Source organism: Schistocerca americana, chromosome 4, assembly GCF_021461395.2.
Source record: "Schistocerca americana isolate TAMUIC-IGC-003095 chromosome 4, iqSchAmer2.1, whole genome shotgun sequence".
NCBI classification, from domain to species: domain Eukaryota; kingdom Metazoa; phylum Arthropoda; class Insecta; order Orthoptera; family Acrididae; genus Schistocerca; species Schistocerca americana.
In genome coordinates, this window is record NC_060122.1 from 145,196,297 (window position 1) to 145,215,638 (window position 19,342).

Here is a 19,342-nt window from a genome sequence, read left to right on the forward strand (position 1 = left end):
GGAAAATACTGTTGTTAGCTTTATCTCCTTTTTATTTCATTGCTCTCGTTGCATGTACTCTCTGTGCTTATATAATAGGTCTTAACGTTTTTTGAAGTTGTTACATGCTGTAATTGATTACAAAGTTATATCTCAACTTAGTAATTGTTGTGTCTAGACAAGACAGCCTAGACAGAATGAGAGGAAGCCGAAAGGCACGCGCTACGCTCACGCAGATGGGCGTGAGCTCTGAAACAGGATACGTAATGAATGCTATAAAGAAAAGTACGTAGCTTCTGGAATACTTAACTTTAATCCATCCTTTTGGTACATATGGAGATTGTGGCGATACAAGTGAGACTCTTTAGATACATGCAATGTTACTAATGGCGCCTTGCTAGGTCGTAGCCATTGACTTAGCTGAAGGCTATTCTAACTATCGGCTCGGCAAAGGAGCGAGGCTTCGTCAGTATAGTCGCTAGCTACGTCGACCGTACAACTGGGGCGAGTGCTAGTCAGTCTCTCGAGACCTGCCTTGTGGTGGCGCTCGGTCTGCGATCCTCCGACATGTACTAATGGACCGCGGCCGATTTAAAGCTACCACCTAGCAAGTGTGGTGTCTGGCGGTGACACCACAGTAATAATAACAATATATATATAAGGAGTGGAGGGGATGGGCTACTAAAAGATTGGAATAAATTAATACTCAGGCAAAGCTGGTTACTCAGTTCACGGATAACTGTACTCGTATTTTTACAAGACGGTATTATTCATAAACTACTTCTCTCTACCCATAGTGCCCTTATGTAGAACCAAGTGTAAAATGGCTCTTAATGTTGTCTTTCTTGTGTTCATATGCATATAACATGTGTGTGAGACGAATGAACAATAGAGAGACAATAGTAAGAGCCATTTTACACTTTGTTCTAAATAAGAGGGCTATGGGCAGAGAGAAGCAGTTTGTGAATAATATCATCTTATAAACATACGAGTACAGTTATCCACGAACTGAGTACCCAGCGTTGCCTGAGTATTATTTATTCCAATTTTCTGTTAGCTCATCCCCTCTTTATCCACCTTTTCCACCCACCAGTCTCTGTCCACGTAATCACGCTCATCGCAATAGGAGGCTGGTGATCTCACCCGCACAATATTTCTTTCCAGATTGTTTGTAATATGTGTACCATATTTGGTTGAAATTGTTTACAGATTTGGTTGGAATTGTTTGAGGTGTTTGGGATGACTATTCATCCGCCCACGCATATGTCAAGTATATTTCACATTTATTTGACATGTTGCACAGGTGTTTGTACAAATATTTCACCTCTATGTCTAGCGAACACTCTGCAGTTTAATTTTCACGCAGCTCAATGTTTACGACTATGCCCTGTACAGTGATATAATTCTGTAGCTACATTTGTTGGTATATGTAGCTACGGTCTGTGAAATGTGTTCTGAATAAAATTGGTCGTAAAGGAGCGAAGCCGCATTTTTTCACGCATCTCAGTGCTTATGACGTCATACCTGCTGAACTATGTGTGGTATAATGCACAATTTTGCGTGTACATTCAATGGTATACGTTCAGGGTGTTTCAAAAATGACCGGTTTATTTGAAACGGCAATAAAAACTAAACGAGCAGCGATAGAAATACATCGTTTGTTGCAATATGCTTGGGACAACAGTACATTTTCAGGCAGACAAACTTTCGAAATTACAGTAGTTACAATTTTCAACAACAGATGGCGCTGCGGTCTGGGAAACTCTATAGTACGATATTTTCCACATATCCACCATGCGTAGCAATAATATGGCGTAGTCTCTGAATGAAATTACCCGAAACCTTTGACAACGTGTATGGCGGAATGGCTTCACATGCAGATGAGATGTACTGCTTCACCTGTTCAATTGTTTCTGGATTCTGGCGGTACAGGAGGAGGAGGAGGAAATTAGTGTTTAACGTCCCGTCGACAACGAGGTCATTAGAGACGGAGCACAAGCTCGGATTAGGGAAGGATGGGGAAGGAAATCGGCCGTGCCCTTTCAAAGGAACCATCCCGGCATTTCCCTGAAGCTGGCGGTACACCTGGTCTTTCAAGTGTCCCCACAGAAAGAAGTCACAGGGGTTCATGTCTGGCGAATAGGGAGGCCAATCCACGCCGCCTCCTGAATGTTTCGGATAGCCCAAAGCAATCACACGATCATCGAAATATTCATTCAGGAAATTAAAGACGTCGGCCATGCGATGTGGCCGGGCACCATCTTGCATAAGCCACGAGGTGTTCGCAGTGTCGTCTAAGGCAGTTTGTACCGCCACAAATTCACGAAGAATGTCCAGATAGCGTGATGCAGTAATCGTTTCGGATCTGAAAAATGGGCCAATGATTCCTTTGGAAGAAATGGCGGCCCAGACCAGTACTTTTTGAGGGTGCAGGGACGATGGGACTGCAACATGGGGCTTTTCGGTTCCCCATATGCGCCAGTTCTGTTTATTGACGAAGCCGTCCAGGTAAAAATAAGCTTCGTCAGTAAACCAAATGCTGCCCACATGCATATCGCCGTCTTCAATCCTGTGCACTATATCGTTAGCGAATGTCTCTCGTGCAGCAATGGTAGCGGCGCTGAGGGGTTGCCGCGTTTGAATTTTGTATGTATAGAGGTGTAAACTCTGGCGCATGAGACGATACGTGGACGTTGGCGTCATTTGGACCGCAGCTGCAACACGGCGAACGGAAACCCGAGGCCGCTGTTGGATCACCTGCTGCACTAGCTGCGCGTTGCCCTCTGTGGTTGCCGTACGCGGTCGCCCTACCTTTCCAGCACGTTCATCCGTCACGTTCCCAGTCCGTTGAAATTTTTCAAACAGATCCTTTATTGTATCGCTTTTCGGTCCTTTGTTTACATTAAACCTCCGTTGAAAACTTCGTCTTGTTGCAACAACACTGTGTTCTAGGCGGTGGAATTCCAACACCAGAAAAATCCTCTGTTCTAAGGAATAACCCATGTTGTCCACAGCACACTTGCACGTTGTGAACAGCACACGCTTACAGCAGAAAGACGACGTACAGAATGGCGCACCCACAGACTGCGTTGTCTTCTATATCTTTCACATCACTTGCAGCGCCATCTGTTGTTGAAAATTGTAACTACTGTAATTTCGAAAGTTTGTCTGCCTGAAAATGTACTGTTGTCCCAAGCATATTGCAACAAACGGTGTATTTCTATCGCTGCTCGTTTAGTTTTTATTGCCGTTTCAAATATACCGGTCATTTTTGAAACACCCTGTAAATGCTGTAAGCGAAGCGTGTCGCGAACACAGTACATAGTAAAGAAATAGTAAGTAAAATTGGCATAGCTGATGTCACGATTTTACTGCATGGACAGTTTAAATGTAATAGGCGACAAACGTTTCTCCTTTCATCATTTTTTGAGGGCTGACAGCGGGAAAAAGTTACATAAAGATTTGCGATTATGTGTGATGATTTTTGCAAGTCACTACGTGCTCTCATTCTCAGATATATACACTCGTGATAAAAAAAAAACAGCATTGAACGACTAGAGAGAGGACGTTCATATTCACAGGACATGTTCAGCAGAAATGATTAGCATTTCAGTCACCTCGGGTCAGCGTGTGTCCTGTTGCCTATAGGCGCCTGATAACTTGTTCCGTGCGTGATGGTATCTACGCGTGTAAGAAGCGAATGGCGTCCTGTGGTATAGCCATCCACGCTGCATTCACCTGGTTCTAAACTTCATCTGTGGTGGTTGTCATTGGGTCACAGCGCTGCACCCGTCGTTCCAGCATACGCCACACGTTTTCGATTGGCGACAAAACTGGTGATCTGTCGAGCAAGGCTGACATCCTACATCAAGAAGGCACATGTTCGTGCAGCAACATGTGTTCGTTCAGTGTCTTGCTGTAAAATAGCGTGTGGGGGGTTGTGCAGAAAGGGCACGGTTACGGGTTGTAGGATGTTATTCACGTAGGTCACACCGGTCACAGTACCCTGGATACGCACCAACCGTGATTTGTGGTTGTACCCAATAGCACCCTACACCATAAGGACTCGAGAAGGCGCTGTAAGTCTTGTGCGAGTGTAAATGCTGGTCCCCCCTGCGAACCAAAATGCTGCCATTATTTTCAAATAGAATCTGGATTCGTCCGAAAACACTATCTCATGCCATTCCTGTCCTCAGTGACGTCGTTCCATACACTATTGCCGTCTAGCATGTTTCTGCACATTCGTCAAAGGTAGGCGGACAAGTGGACGACGCGCACGTGATCCTTGTCGTATGTCACCCCTGGGAATGTACGATGTGTTACACTGTTCCATTGTTGGGCCAGAGCCGAGGAGAACGCTGATCCGTCCTACAATGCCATTCGGGTGAGATGTCGATCTTCTCATGGGGGGTGGGGGTGGGGGGGTCTTGGTGGTGCGATTTGACCCATCCCATCGTGTTCTATACAGCCTTCCGTGAACCATCTGCACACACCCGTTGCACTGCCAAACACTTCGTCCCACACGAGCAGCAGTTTCCCGGAAGGGTGCATCACATTCTCTCATGCCAATAATGCGCCCTCCTTCAAACTCACTGATTCCACGGTACGATTCGCGCGTACGTCCGCCAGGCATCGTGCACATCTGCTCAAGCCCTGCTGATCCTTTACCTTCGTTAAAGGACCTGAGTCCCGCTTCGAATTGAGCTTCGATGACCATCGAAGAAGTGTCTGGAGACACCACGGATGGCAGTGGTATACCAACATGACTGTCGCCGGCCATACTGCCCGGCAACCGGGAGTGACGGTATAGGGTGCTGTTTCATTTCATAACAAAATCCCTTTGGCTGTCATGCGTGGCGGCCTTGCAGCACAGCGGTACGGCGATGACATTCTACGCCCCGTTTTCGTGGTCTTCATGGCATACCATCCAGGGCTTACATTTCAGCAAGATAATGGCTACCTGTAGTCTAATTAAGTCGGGTGATGCTGAGGGAATTAGATTAGGAAATGAGACACTTAAAGTAGTAAAGGAGTTTTGCTATTTGGGGAGCAAAATAACTGATGATGGTCGAAGTAGAGAGGATATAAAATGTAGGCTGGCAATAGCAAGGAAAGGGTTTCTGAAGAAGAGAAATTTGTTAACATCCAGTATTGATTTAAGTGTCAGGAAGTCATTTCTGAAAGTATTCGTATGGAGTGTAGCCATGTATGGAAATGAAACATGGACGATAAATAGTTTGGACAAGAAGAGAATAGAAGCTTTCGAAATGTAATGCTACAGAAGAATGCTGAAGATTAGATGGGTAGATCACATAACTAATGAGGAAGTATTGAATAGGATTGGGGAGAAGAGAAGTTTGTGGCACAACTTGACCAGAAGAAGGGATCGGTTGGTAGGACATGTTCTGAGGCATCAAGGGATCACCAATTTACTATTGGAGGGCAGCGTGGAGGGTAAAAATCGTAGAGGGAGACCAAGAGATGAATACAGTAAGCAGATTCAGAAGGATGTAGGTTGCAGTAGGTACTGGGAGATGAAAACGCTTGCACAGGATAGAGTAGCATGGAGAGCTGCATCAAACCAGTCTCAGGACTGAAGACCACAACAACAACAACAATGGCTACCTGCACACGGCGAGTGTTTGTACTGCTTGTCTTCGTGCTTCCCAAATCCTACCTTTGCTACCTAAGTCACTGGAGCCCCTCCCCACCTGAGAAAGTATCTGGCATTGTGGGCAGGGCACTCCAACCAGCTCGAAATTTTGACACTCTCACGCGCCAGTTGGATAGAATACGGCACTGTATCGCTCAGGAATACATCGAATAACTCTGTCAGTCGATGCCAAGCAGAATAACTGTCTGTGTAAGGGCCAGAGGTGGACCAACGCGTTATTGACTTGCTTAATTTGTGGAGCTCTTTCTGTAAATAACTCAACCAATTTTTCTGAAACTGTAATCATTTAAAACTGTCGCGACGGTATTTTCCCTTTTATTTCTTCGTATTGCCGAAGACGCCTTACCGGTACAACGAAGCAATGTACCAATGAGAAATTTAAGTGCCCAGGGGGATGAGTCTGTACATGTGCTTTACGTTTACTTGTTTCCGTCTCATTCTGGTTATTCTTTTGTAGAATTTTGTAAAAAGCTTTCAGAAGCGAACCTCAATTGTCAAAGCTTGTCTCATCGGCGCGACATTGTGGGTTTATGGAGACTTTGACTCTGTTAGCTTGTCTACAGTACCCGAAAAAAATAACTGAAGTGCCTTAATTTCATCATTTGAAGCGATTTGCTTTATTCTGAATGCGACCAGCACGATTATAAGAACCGTTACCAATAGCTGTGACGCATGCACTACGTCACTATGTTCTACACTACACTTCCTGAATGTGTATGGTGAACGACTACCTAAGCAGTTTGTAGTACACGTAAAAGGAATGTCGGCATGTTGTGTAAGGAGGGGCGATCCCCAGCCTCATGTGTTCACACAAGGAAGACTACCTGCGCGGTGCTCCACCATTGAGACATCGTTTTCCTCCATAGCTGCCTTAGCGGAAACTTGTGCGAATCACTCAGAATACTTCTTACTCACTTCTGTAGCAGTTTCGTACGGCGGAAAAAAAATCACACTGTCTCACTGGCATTTGACATCGTTGTTGGATAATGGCTTCCACTATACTTTTTTGTGCAACGCATTATTCAACTGTACACTCCCAATAGCTCAATTGTGTTTCCTGAGGTCATCTGCCCGCCTTTCACTCGGTCATCATCTCGGTTTTCTATTATTTGTGGTAATCCACGAAAGAATTACCATTTACCACGCATTCGCTTTGATTACATATCCTATCTATTACAGCCACAATCGCGTCTACCATTCCAGTCTGTTCTCTGATCCAAAAAAAAATAAATTTTGACGTCACGTCGATGATGAGATTATTAGAGGCGGAGCACAGTCTCAGTTTGGGGAAGTAAAAATAAGGAAATCGGATGCGCCCTTTCAAAAGAACCAACTCCCTATTTCACCTTAAGTGATTTAGGAAAATCAAGGAAAACCTGAATCGGGGTAACTGGACGGAGACTGCAACCGCCGTCCTTCCGAATACGTGCTCAGTGCCTTACCACTGCGCGCCTCACTCAGTGTATTCTCTTATCAGTTTGTATGTTTGTTTGTATTTAGTAATATTTTCCATTATCTATCTCTTCATTGCTTGCGTGGTATTTGAAAGGTTTTCGCGATTAAAATCCATATCTCGCTGTTGTAAGTTACAACTAGTAATACGTATTTGAACGTATATCCAGGTCTTTTCCACGCATGCAACTTTCTTTAGTGATTCGTAACCAAATGTTTATAATTTTACAAGAAGCTTACTGTAACCTTCTTCGGCAGCAAGTGTACCAGCCTGACTGAAATCGGCTGCCACCTGTTTCATGTCTTGCATCTAATTCGTCTTATTCATAATATGTATAGCGCTTCCTTACCAAGGCTTTAAAAGTAGCATACTATTCTCTTGCTACATTTTCTTGATCTAAAAGCGGTAGTTGTGTTATAGAGTAGGATGATAACTGCGCGCCACTTCCCAGACGATACAAAGGATCGGTAGAGACTGTGCCAGGATCATAGATGTAGAACGTGATATCTTTTTGAAACTGATTGTATGTATAGTACGGGAAAGTTTTGTGAGCAGCTTCATTCTAGCATCATCTTGGAAGCTGCTTCACTAATCGTTTACTCGAGGAGAGACGGGCAGTGGTCCACTTGTAACAATACCAAAACATACCTGATTCCCTTTTTCTCAGACGAATACACGCCGGTCCTGTTCCGTTGGCCGAAGTTACAGCTTGTCTTGTCGTTATTATTAAACTCGGTTTCGAGATTTCCGCTGCTACAAAGTAAGCGGCGGTAGTCTGTATCCTGTCCTCAGGTGGCCCGACGACTTTTCTTATGCAAAATTATTTAAATATGCCGCCGTTAAGAGCATGTCTCTAGGCGGACGTATCCAGAGACATTTCAACCAAAAAGGTAAACATATAAATGAAGTACGACCTTCTTGGCGCGATTGTCCGGAGAATGTGGGGAAAATCACATTATGCTGCTGTGTCGCTCAAGGCTGGAAAAGGGTCTATAAATTTAATAAGGAGCTTGTCGTGAGCGGACGAAGCCGTCGCTGACCTGCTGCTGGGGGAATCCCGCCCTTCTCTTTTTGGTGTCCTTGCTAAAACGCTTTCCTTATTTTGATGCGGAGTGTTTATTAGTTTGTGAACGCTCTATCATATCACGTAGCCTGCAGCCGCCGCGCAGTGAGAATGCACTGGAATTTCCGCACTGCACAGGGTGGGGCTCCAGCAGGCACGCGTGTTGACCTCCCTCTCGTTTCCTCTGGGTTACTTTGCCGCCCAGTAAAATTAAATCATTGATAATGTTGCTACCAGTCGTTCGATAAGGAAGGGCATTCCATTTGAAAAATCAAGACTCTCATAGGATATATCGGTCTAGGAAAAACGGTAGGCAAAATAAAGTGGTGTAATATTTTGAAATTCTATGAAAAATTGATGTACGCTTTAGGGAAAGACTGGTAATACACAATACGTACAAGAAGCAAGAGAGAGGGAACAGCAAGAATGGAAAAACAGCGGCGAAGTGCTCGAATTGAAGGGGCGCACAGGACACGGATACTTTCTTTCACACCTACTATGCAACTTGTAGATCAAAGAAGCACTAACGGAAGTAAAAGAATATTTCAGAAATCGCATGAAACTTTGTAGTGAAAGTATATCAGTGATAAGATTCGAAGATGACATTGCTATCTCCAGTGGAGGTGAGAAAGAATTACAGGACCTGGTGGATGGAATAAACACTGTAGTTATTAGTTTGTGAACGCTCTATCATATCACGTAGCCTGGGAATAAACCAAAGAAAGACGAGAGTAATTAAAAGAAGCAGAAATGAGGCTAACATCGAAGTGAAGGGATTCTACTACCGTGAAAGCAAAATAACGGATGACGGACGGAGCCACAGAGGGCACGAATTGTAGGTCAAGACAGGGGCTTTAATATATCCAAATAAATAGTTTCTGTTGTAAGTTCTCCTACTTCGACGGTGCCATGCTTACAGCCCACGTCAGTGCTAGCGAGACATTCACATCTCAAGGAGTAATGTATATGGTACTTCTCGTATTGCAACTTAAACTTACTTGATTAGTGCACGTCGTTTTGACGCTATTCTTTTATTATTAAACCACGGACCACATGTAGAAGCGTGTTTGTGATAGACAGTGCTTATATTGTGGGAACATAGCATGTCGTACTCTCTTTGCAGGTGTAAACGTTGTGTATTCTCTTCGTCGCATAATGACGAGCGTGTGAATGGATCGATTTTTAATCGGTGATTTTCGTATGCGCCAGTGGATAAGGCCCTATGTGGTCGAATGCAACTTGCTATACTCGAGGCGGGTCTCTTTACATTTTTGTCCATCGCATTTAAACTGCGCTGTTCTCCAAATGTATTTGAGTAAGTTACGCAAAAACGACTAAGACTGTGTTTGTACTTAGCAAATTTGTTCAGTTGGATTTAGTCTTCTCCAAAAAGGCTTTAATTGACTTCGTACACTGTTCTTGTTCCTTCCGCTATGGAAACATTTCTGCATGTCGCTTTCAGTGAGGCTGTCCGAAAGATACGTTGTTTTTGTTTTTACCTCTTTCGCAAAATGGTCACCTTCTAGCGCGAACTTATTGCCGACTAAAAATTGTTTCACAGATAAACCAGTATGAGCGGGCGCATTGCTTTGAAACAAAATCCGTCCGGTTTTTGGCAGTTGGGGGCGCTTCTTACGTATACTTTCTGAAAATTGTTCCACAATTACGTTATAACGTTTAAATCAACTGTTTAACTGCAGGGTTTTCATTCTGTCACATAAATTCAATGGAACTCGAAAGAAACAAAAAAAAAGCATTTCTTTGAAGCCGGCCGGGGTGATGACTTTCCATGCGTGGATTGAGGTTCGGTTTATGGATCACATGTAAAAATACAAATCTTATTAATGAATAATAAGACTTAATAAACAATTCTGATACTTCTCCAACGCTTCCAAATATCAGAATAAACTTGGTTCAAAATGGTTCAAATGGCTCTGAGCACTATGGGACTTAACTTCTGAGGTCATCAGTCCCCTAGAACTTAGAACTACTTAAACCTAACTAACCTAAGGACATCACACACATCGATGCCCGAGGCAGGATTCGAACTTGCGACCGTAGCGGTCGCGCGGTTCCAGACTGTAGCGCCTAGAACCGCTAGGCCACTCCGGCCGGCGAATAAACTTGTTTTCCCCCATATTCATCACACAAATTTTTCTGCTCCATTTTCGCGCACTTACCTCTTGTTTAACTCTTTTGGTGAAATACGTCGAACACCTTCACTACCAACCGAAACACTTCAGGTACATGATGAACACTTAATCTCTTGCCTGCTGTATTGCTTCTAGAACTTTTGCCATGTTTTCCTCATCATCTTCCACAAAGTCAATGCCTTCATAAAACCTCTTACGCCATTGTGAGAAAGCAAGCGCGACACTTCTCATCTCTGTAGTCTTCTGCATGCATCTGGTGAGTCTCCGCTAAGTTTCACAACCATAATTTATATTAACCTACCTACACTAATAGTGTGTTAAACTTGGCAAACGCCGGCCGCGGTGGCCGAGCGGTTCTAGGCGCTTCAGTCCGGAACCGTGCGACTGCTACGGTCGCAGGTTCGAATCCTGCCTCGGGCATGGATGTGAGTGATGTCCTTAGGTTAGTTAGGTTTAAGTAGTTCTAGGTTCTAGGGGACTGATGACCTCAGTTGTTAGGTCCCATAGTGCTCAGAGCAATTTGAACCATTTTTGAACTTGGCAAACAACTGAGTCGCTAAATGCGTTTTCTCATTGACAAGTTCATCTCTATATATAGCGTTACGGACGATGATGTCCGCCATTCAGTTACATTCACACAGTTAGTTAAGTATAGACTTTCCTGATTGCCACCTTTTGTAAAGAAGTACTGTATCATACGTGGTCTCTGCAGCTGCTGATTTCTCACATTGAGCAACATCAGACACAGTATTAGTTAACTTCAAGAAATTTAGAATAGGGGTAAGCGTTCTTTGGGTGGCAACATTCTGACTTGAAACGTTGAGACATCTGTATACGAAGCTTTAAACTGACAGCAAAAAGATTGTTCTGGAATTATTCCGGAGCTTTAATGTCATGAACAGATAATAAAAGAATTCTTTAATAATTAAAGCTTATGTCTTTGATGGTCTGTGTTGTGTTTTAGCGCCGTTAGGGTTAAATATTCATATGTTTGCAATGAGTGTATAGAATTAAACTCTAGAGCTGTTGTGAAGTTATCCGCTGGTGTATGATAATTATGCCAACTCGTCTCCTGGGCTCCGATTGTTGTTACGTTTGAAATATATCATTTATGAATCTTTGAAACAAACTTTTATAACAACAGAAAGGAGGTACCTGGCCAAGAGAAAGCACCCCGCAAAGAGGAGCAAATAACGTTGGAGGGGAACGGGCGGGGCAGAATGGATGGGAATGTCTGGTAGTGAGCCAGAAGCGAACTAATCCGCATCTTGAATACTGACTGGGTGAAAGTGATTTACTAAAGCTTTCCGCAGTTGTTTTGAAAATAAAATTTCGGTTAGGTTAGCATTCAGGTTTTAGAAACCTATAGTACATATAATAGAGTTTAGCCTTGTCGTCAGTTTTTTATTTTCTCATGACAAGAGTTTTGTAGATAGTTGTAGGCTGTGTTTGTAGAGCGAACGTTATTTCACTGTTTCGTTTCCCTAGGAATGTGGATACTGTGGAATGGGTGTTTGTAGAGTCTCCATTATGTTTTAGAGTAATTGTTGGTGTTTGTCCGTGACAGCCTTGCGCGAGGTTGTCGAACTAGTAGATAGCTGGGAGATGTTTTGTCAAGGGAACGGACTTCTTTAGATTTATTGGAATGTAAATAAGCCCTATTATTTATGTGAAAAGTGAAGTACTCGATTTGTTAAGGTTTTTATCTTGTAGTTTTTGGCTGTTACCTTCTCATTTTTATTTTAGACATTCTGAGGACCTTCGTGGCTCTAATTAGTAGATTGAGCGGAAATTACTAACATTGCATAATTTCAGGTGCTGTGGCCAGATATGGAGCCTATCTGGATACAGTCAGATAAGCTCCAAGCCGAAAATCAGTGGTCGGTAAGAATCAACAATTTAACCCCGCGGGTCAAAACGAGACCCGCCGTCCTCCTTAAAACATTTTCAAGAGTATACAGATTTAGCAAGCTGGTTCGGTTGGGCCAGTGTAGTGTTACTGACCTTGGACTTATTGCGTTGCGCGTCGACTGGAAAACCTAAACGATGGAAGAAGCGGTTTGCTTCGCGACCCTGTAGAAACACAGTAGAAAAAAGCATGTGCACTGTTTACTGATTCTATCCTCTCGATGCTTTGCTTTACAATTGTCTTAGTTAAGCAGTTTGGATGCTGTTTCACGAGCGTATTGGAGAGTGCTATAATTGATATACTTGATTATATAGTATTTTGTTTTCAAGGAGGATATAAATTAGAAGTATAGTGTTCTTAGGAGATCAGAGGAACTATTGGAGTAGTATGTTTTCACTATTTACCAAGTATTCGAGGCTGTTTCTGAAGAATTTTTTTTTTGCTCTCGTTGATTGACAGTAACATCCAGAAACAGAGTAAGCAATATGAGGCATCCAACTTGTATGAATTTAAAATCAGCATGCCATTCCTCACAGATCTGTGAATGTAACCTGCTTTGTAAAGAGTTCAATCAAGTAAAGAACTTTTTTTTTCCTATTCGTATTTTGGCTACTCGTGACACGAAAACTGAGGTTTCGTATTTTCATCCTTCACATACCTGGTCTGGATGAAAGGAATTTACTGCCTTGTGCTATACAGGGTATTTTGTATGTGATTTTATTTATTTGAATGACAGGACACAGACATGTACAAAATAAAAGTGTACAGAAGATTTGGCATGTGGTATGTGTAGGAATGTTCCAGGATACTTCCGCTTTGGGCATTAATTTTGAGCAAATGTCCGACAGTCTGTGTACGAGATCCGCAATCACAAGCGGGAGAGCTGAGGAGATCCTCATTTATTCATTAGGGCTTTACATCCAGTGTGACCAGCCCTCAGTCAATGCAAGACTGTCTGCACACTCCTCTTCAAACAGAATGCCTGTTGTTTAGCTGACTGGTTTGTAGCCCAATGATGGTTAACTGACAAAGTTTCATATCTGGCACCATTCTTCTCTCCTGTCTTTCCGAATAGAATTCCTTGACATAAGCTGACTAGGGCTACTTCGTCTAGGACTATATGTAAGAGAAGAGATAATTCCACCACTCCCCAAGAGATACTAACTACAGCTTCTTCACAATATTGCTGTGTGTTGAGTTTCTGCTAGTGATATTCTACTGCCTTTTAAGGTAACAGAGCGAGCCAAATTTATAGTGAATTATTCAGTATGAAAAATGTATTAGTGCTTTACTACTACTAATAATAAGAGGTCTCATTATGTTGTTGTTTTGTTCCTCTTAGTATTCAAATGCAGTTGTAGATAGGACTGATTTGAACTAAATTTAAAATCTCCACTTCTTCTGCTATAAATTCAAGGCTTCTAGGTCATTAAACAAGAAGTTCTCTCTTTTCTTAATGGGTTAATTTGAGCAATTATTTAACACAGCTAGCATTGACGGTAGCGGGGCTAGCCAAGTCAATGAATGTACAAAGAAAAGAGTACTGAAGCCAGTAAAGAAGGACTGTGGACTATCTTTCTGCTTACTCTGAATTACGCTACGTCCAATGCCGTCATCGATAACACGATTTGCGAGCATGTTCTTTAGTCGGGTACACGGTTTCTGTGCGAGGTAGATTTGAGTTTAACAAGGAGTGCATCGAGCCATACCATATTTATGCAGGATAAAGGTAAAGAAAGAGCTGCTAGAGGCTACAGATTCTTCAGGGATCCTGACTCAGACTAAGATATCAATGGCAGTGCCTCTTCACAACACCTAGCCTTGTTTCGGAAACCAAGGATCTATACCTTGAAGCTCCCCACATTTACGGCTCGTGAATGTAGGTCATCTTAAATCCTATGTTGTGAAGATGATTCACAGAACAATACTCGCAACGCAGAGCTCTTCGCAGTTCTCTACCTGCCACGCTTTAGCGATGGCGTGGCTGCATATGTAGTAGGGGTGAGGTCGTTGGGCGAATCGTGTTGACAGAAAAGGGGTCGTAGACAATGCACTAAGATTCCTGGTACTACGTATAGTTCATGTGTTGCTATCACATTGCATGTTTGTGATTTTGGTGGTGCTATGTGGTCTTCCGACACATGTACACAATTCCATTCTTTCGAGAAACTGTCATCCTTTATTATAAATATACAATTCGTAGGCGCCCTTTTCATTTTGATAATTGCGCGAAGCAAGAGCTACAGTGTCAGTCTTCCAGGAAGTTTCGTATCAGCGCACACTCCGCCCCATAGCTAAAATTCATTCCGGAAACTCCCCGAATGTTCAATAATTCGACATTTTCAGCCAGTCTGCGACAAGGTATATGAAGTTTGGTTGTTTCTCTCTAATGCGGGCATTATCGTTGATTCTTACTCATTTCTTCCACCATCGCCTTTGTCTGCAGAGTGCTGCCTGAAAGCTGGCTCTCTAGTAACCATGGCTTACCTCTTAAAATTCACTGGAAGCCTCTATCGTCCCGGAAAAGACACAAGCCCCTAATACTAGCCCAGCCTTCTACTGAGTTCACTCAGTCACTGTGGGTAGTCTGTCTTATATGTTAGGGGAAAACCGCCTCATGAGTTTCGAACTGCGACCAAAACATAAACCTCCTAAGGCCGGCACGCTGGTCTTGGTCACTAAATTCGTTTCGACAAGGCTCGAAAACGAAACATTACAGCACGTCCAGTAAACACAATGAACATCGACAACAACGAAGTCATAGAATTAACATATTAAAATTTCTAGCCAGACGCGCCATTGTATTTTTATTTTTCTTGTACATGTAGTGACACTGAATCAGCCATATTGCGAGTCCTAGTTTTTTGATATTCTTGAAACAAAAATGCTTTCTTCATGTACAGATCACATCCTCAAAATCTGTAGGTGCTTCAGCATGTTAATAGGTAAAACGATACCGAATGTTAACTATACTACATAACAGTCGTCTCTATATAACATCGTACGCTTTTGATCTTTTGAACCGCTTGTAAAATATAGTCTGAGTTACTTAAGACACATTTCTTATAATTTTTAATGGTCTGTCAATTAATTAATTTCATTATATTCGTGGAAGTTCCCAAAAAATGTTTGATCTTCATGAATTTGTATTTGTTCTCGGTATAGCAAAATAATAGTGATTAAGTACACGAATACGTTCAGAGTAAAATACGATGCAGTGCTATTTGGACGTTCGCGTCACAGCTGTCGCTACGTTCACATATAACACAATTTCCGGAAGACGAAAACAGAGTTTCTAAAGCCGTTTTTCGCTGCCTAGTGTACATATTAAGGCCTGAGGCGATTTTGAAAGACCGGTTGTATATCGGTTTTCTGGTCGTCAGTTGTTTTACACAAATGACGTCTGGAGATCGGGTGTTCCGGTTTCTGACTTAATTACCACAGTGGCTGTTTCTCTTTAGTTAAATAGTAGGTGTAGGCAATTTCGTGTGCAATCCAATATTTCTACGTCTCCTTCACTGCACATAAAGGCACTCCGTCCAGGATGTAACCTGATAACACAAACATGTTTCAAAAACGGTTGTGCATTTACATGGGAACGAAAATCGGTTGTGGAAGTGGAAATCAGGCCGCTAGAACAGCATTTACGGTATGGACATTGGAATGTTTGTACATGGTATTCGGAAATTCCCCTTACGAACTTCCAGGACTTGAGGAGGGGATTGAGTACATAATATTTTGAACAGGAACCCATGTCCGGAAATGTACTGTTCCCGTTCTTTGACGGTTTCAATTCAGATGTTTTAACTTATTCATTTCTACTGGAGGCATTGAATTAGGCGTGACGCAGTACAATTATTAGGTAACAGTTCGAAAGGGAACATAACGAAAGGTCTGTTTATCACCTAAGCACATTTTTTGTATTAACACGTAAGCATTACGTGTTTACATTATGGGAAACAAAAAAGAACCCAGCATACTGTACGTACAGAACAGTACTGATGAATTGAACAGTGGCTCGATATGGCGATCACCAGCATTTTTACAGACATTATAACTACGAAACATGTTCCTCTGCCTCCACAGGAATCTCGTGAATTAAACTTTGCATATGACCCCACAAGAAGTGCTCCATAAAAGAAGTAGTATATGTCATCCTGTCTTCCGTATTGCATACCAGGAGAAGCAACTCTGAGACATTTCTCTTTCCTTCAGCAGTCGTGGGCGCGTTATACGTCTGAATTGCGGACATGTGTTCCTATTCAAAATATTTACATTACCGTCCACAAATCCTACAAGTTTGCAACGGGAATTTCCGAACACCCTGTATGACCAATCACAAGTGGTACTATGAAATGGATTTACGAAATCCGGTTTTGGGAAGTCCCATGTAAACATAGCGAATATGTGGCGCTTATGGTTAGTGTCAAAGTGGTCACACGGCTGGTTGAGCGTAACCTGAAAGGGTGCGTCGGTGCACTCACAATCACTGGTATTAGATTGGCGTCGACGGCTACCGGAAAAGTACGAAGGCGCTCGCCGGTCCAGTACTTGTGCATGTGCAGGGGTGACACGGTTTTGACGTGTTCGTGTGGGTAATGCTGTTTGCAAATATGCAGCAAGATACCTTGTTATCGTTTTTTACGAATCGGTGTGACAGTGAAGTGGAACTGTGGAGGGAAACAAACGGCGCCTTCGGTAGGCAGGCAGGCAGCCAGCTGGGCACTGGCATGGCGCCAGCGGCGGCGGCGGCGCCGTTGCGTGTCCTTGGCCTTGCGGCGACCAGCTGAGCGCCGTGGCCTGCAGCTGCCGGCAGTGTCACCGTTCGCCGAATGGGCCCGCCTCTGATAGTGGCGCGGCCGCGGAATTACCGCGCCGAGCGCCGTACAGCGCAGCCGACGAGTCACCCGCTTCCCGAAACTCTGGCCACGTAGTGAACAGATCCCCCTCAACCCGTGCTCGAGTACACGCCTGGCGTCATTTCGTGAGCACCAGCTGCATCTGTGCATATTTTTCGCAACAGATATCCCGAAGAAGGGAAGCGGATGAATCAGAAACAGAGTTTGAGTATACGACTTGTACCTCACCAGCAAAATCTTCTCACCGAATTCTTTATCAGTCGCGATGCACAAACCCCGAAAAATACACCGTCGGTGAAAATTGGAACTACAGAAAAGGCCGAAAGGATCTGAATACGGAGAATGTGCGGGACGTTACAAATGGCGTTAACTTAGGCCCAACAGCGTCTTCTCTTGTGTAAACGGAAAAGACAGTGCTGCGCTAAAGGCAGCTAAATAAAAACATGAAAACAAGACCCTGAGTATAAAATGTCGAATCAAAACATCTTCAGCTGTCTACATTTCCTATTGTTATTTTATTTGACCAACCAGTTTCAGCGCTACATTTCGCCGCCTTCAGTCCATCTTACCGACGGGTAGGAAGAATTCCACCTCTGGGGCAATGAAAATAGGGGCAAGTGATTATCGAAGGGATCACAGCGTCAAAAATCTACGGATACCAGTCACTAAATGCTGGCACCTATTTTGACTCGACCAGAGATGGGATTCTTCTTGACATCTGTCAGGAGGCGTGAAGATGACGTAATACAGCGCTGAATCTGGTAGCTCAAATAAAATAACAGCTAGAAATGAAAACGGTAGAAGGTCTTTTGATTCGATATTTTACATTGAAGGGCCAAGATCCCGCAACCATCTGTAAAAAAGGTGGACTTAACAGAGAGCCAGAATAAGTAGATTTATCACGAAAACGATATTATTGTTTCTCTCTGGTAAGGGATATTACGTACAGTGACATTTCAGATCATATAGACCAAATTGCTGCATGTACACCTATACTCAGCAGACGACCCGACGGTGTGTAGTGTCTCCCCCATACTCATTCCTCTCACGAATGGTACGTGGAGAGGACAATTGTCTGTAAAGCTAAGTGTGCACTCTAATTTCTCTCATTTTCTCGTTGTGATCATTTCGCGTGAGATATGTGGGAGAAAGTAATATGTAACATAAGCCTTCGAAATTTCAACAATAAACCTCCGCGATGCACAATGCCTCTCTTGTAGAGGTTGCACTAGAGCTACTTTCGCATCTCCGTAATGCTCTCGCACGAACCAACGATCCCGTTAAGGAACGCGTCGCTCTTCGTAGAAACTTCTCTATCTCTTTGGTTAATCCAACTCGGCAAGGTTCGTAGACTGATGAAAAATCCTCATGAATTGGTCGGACAGCTGTTTTCAACCAGTCGATGATAAAAAGAATTCGTTGCAGCGCCTAGCAGACAGGGGCCATGGAGTCAGCAAGGATGATTAGCAACTTGTCTTCGTGACGGCTCATGTTCGCCCAGCTCGGTAGATTCTGACGGACTGTATTTTTCGACATGTCTGTGCCGATGGTTCTATGGCATCTACTAATGGCTTGGCTGATGACACGCATGCCGTCCAGTATGAGTCAAGTATCTTATTACTTCCTCTGACATCCATTACAAGTAGAAGTAATTAATAATACAAGCGTGTACCGGCAATTTTTCCCGCGCACTACTCGTGGCTGAAGCAGGAAGTTGAGGGGAGGGGGCTAAATTGATGCACCATGCAGCAGAAACAGCACTACGGCTTGCAGAACACAGATGCAAATATATTTTGTAATAGTTCCCTATTGCCGAGCTATCAGATGCAGTACCGGAACTGCCGTGTTCGTACCTCTGAAAAAGAGTTGCAGTAATTAAATTATTTGTATACTGTTGAGCGTGCGCGCATTTACAATGACACTCTGTGCGACGGTCTGCCTGCTTAGCTGGATGGCAACGTGCCTACCTCCCATGCACTGGGCCCGGGTTCGATTCCCGGCCAGGTTGGAGATTTTCCCCGCTCGGGAACTGGGTGTCGTCCTCATCGTAATTTCATCCTCGTCATCGGACACAAGTCCCCAAATGTGACGCCGACTGAAATAAGACTTGCACTTGGCCGAAACCGACTGGTACATCCCGGCCAACAATGCCATACGCCCATTTCATTTTTTTCTGTGTGACAGTGCGATTTTGTCATTCGAGGAAAATTTTTAAATTAATATTCTCCATCGTAAGAACTATTTCTGTGACT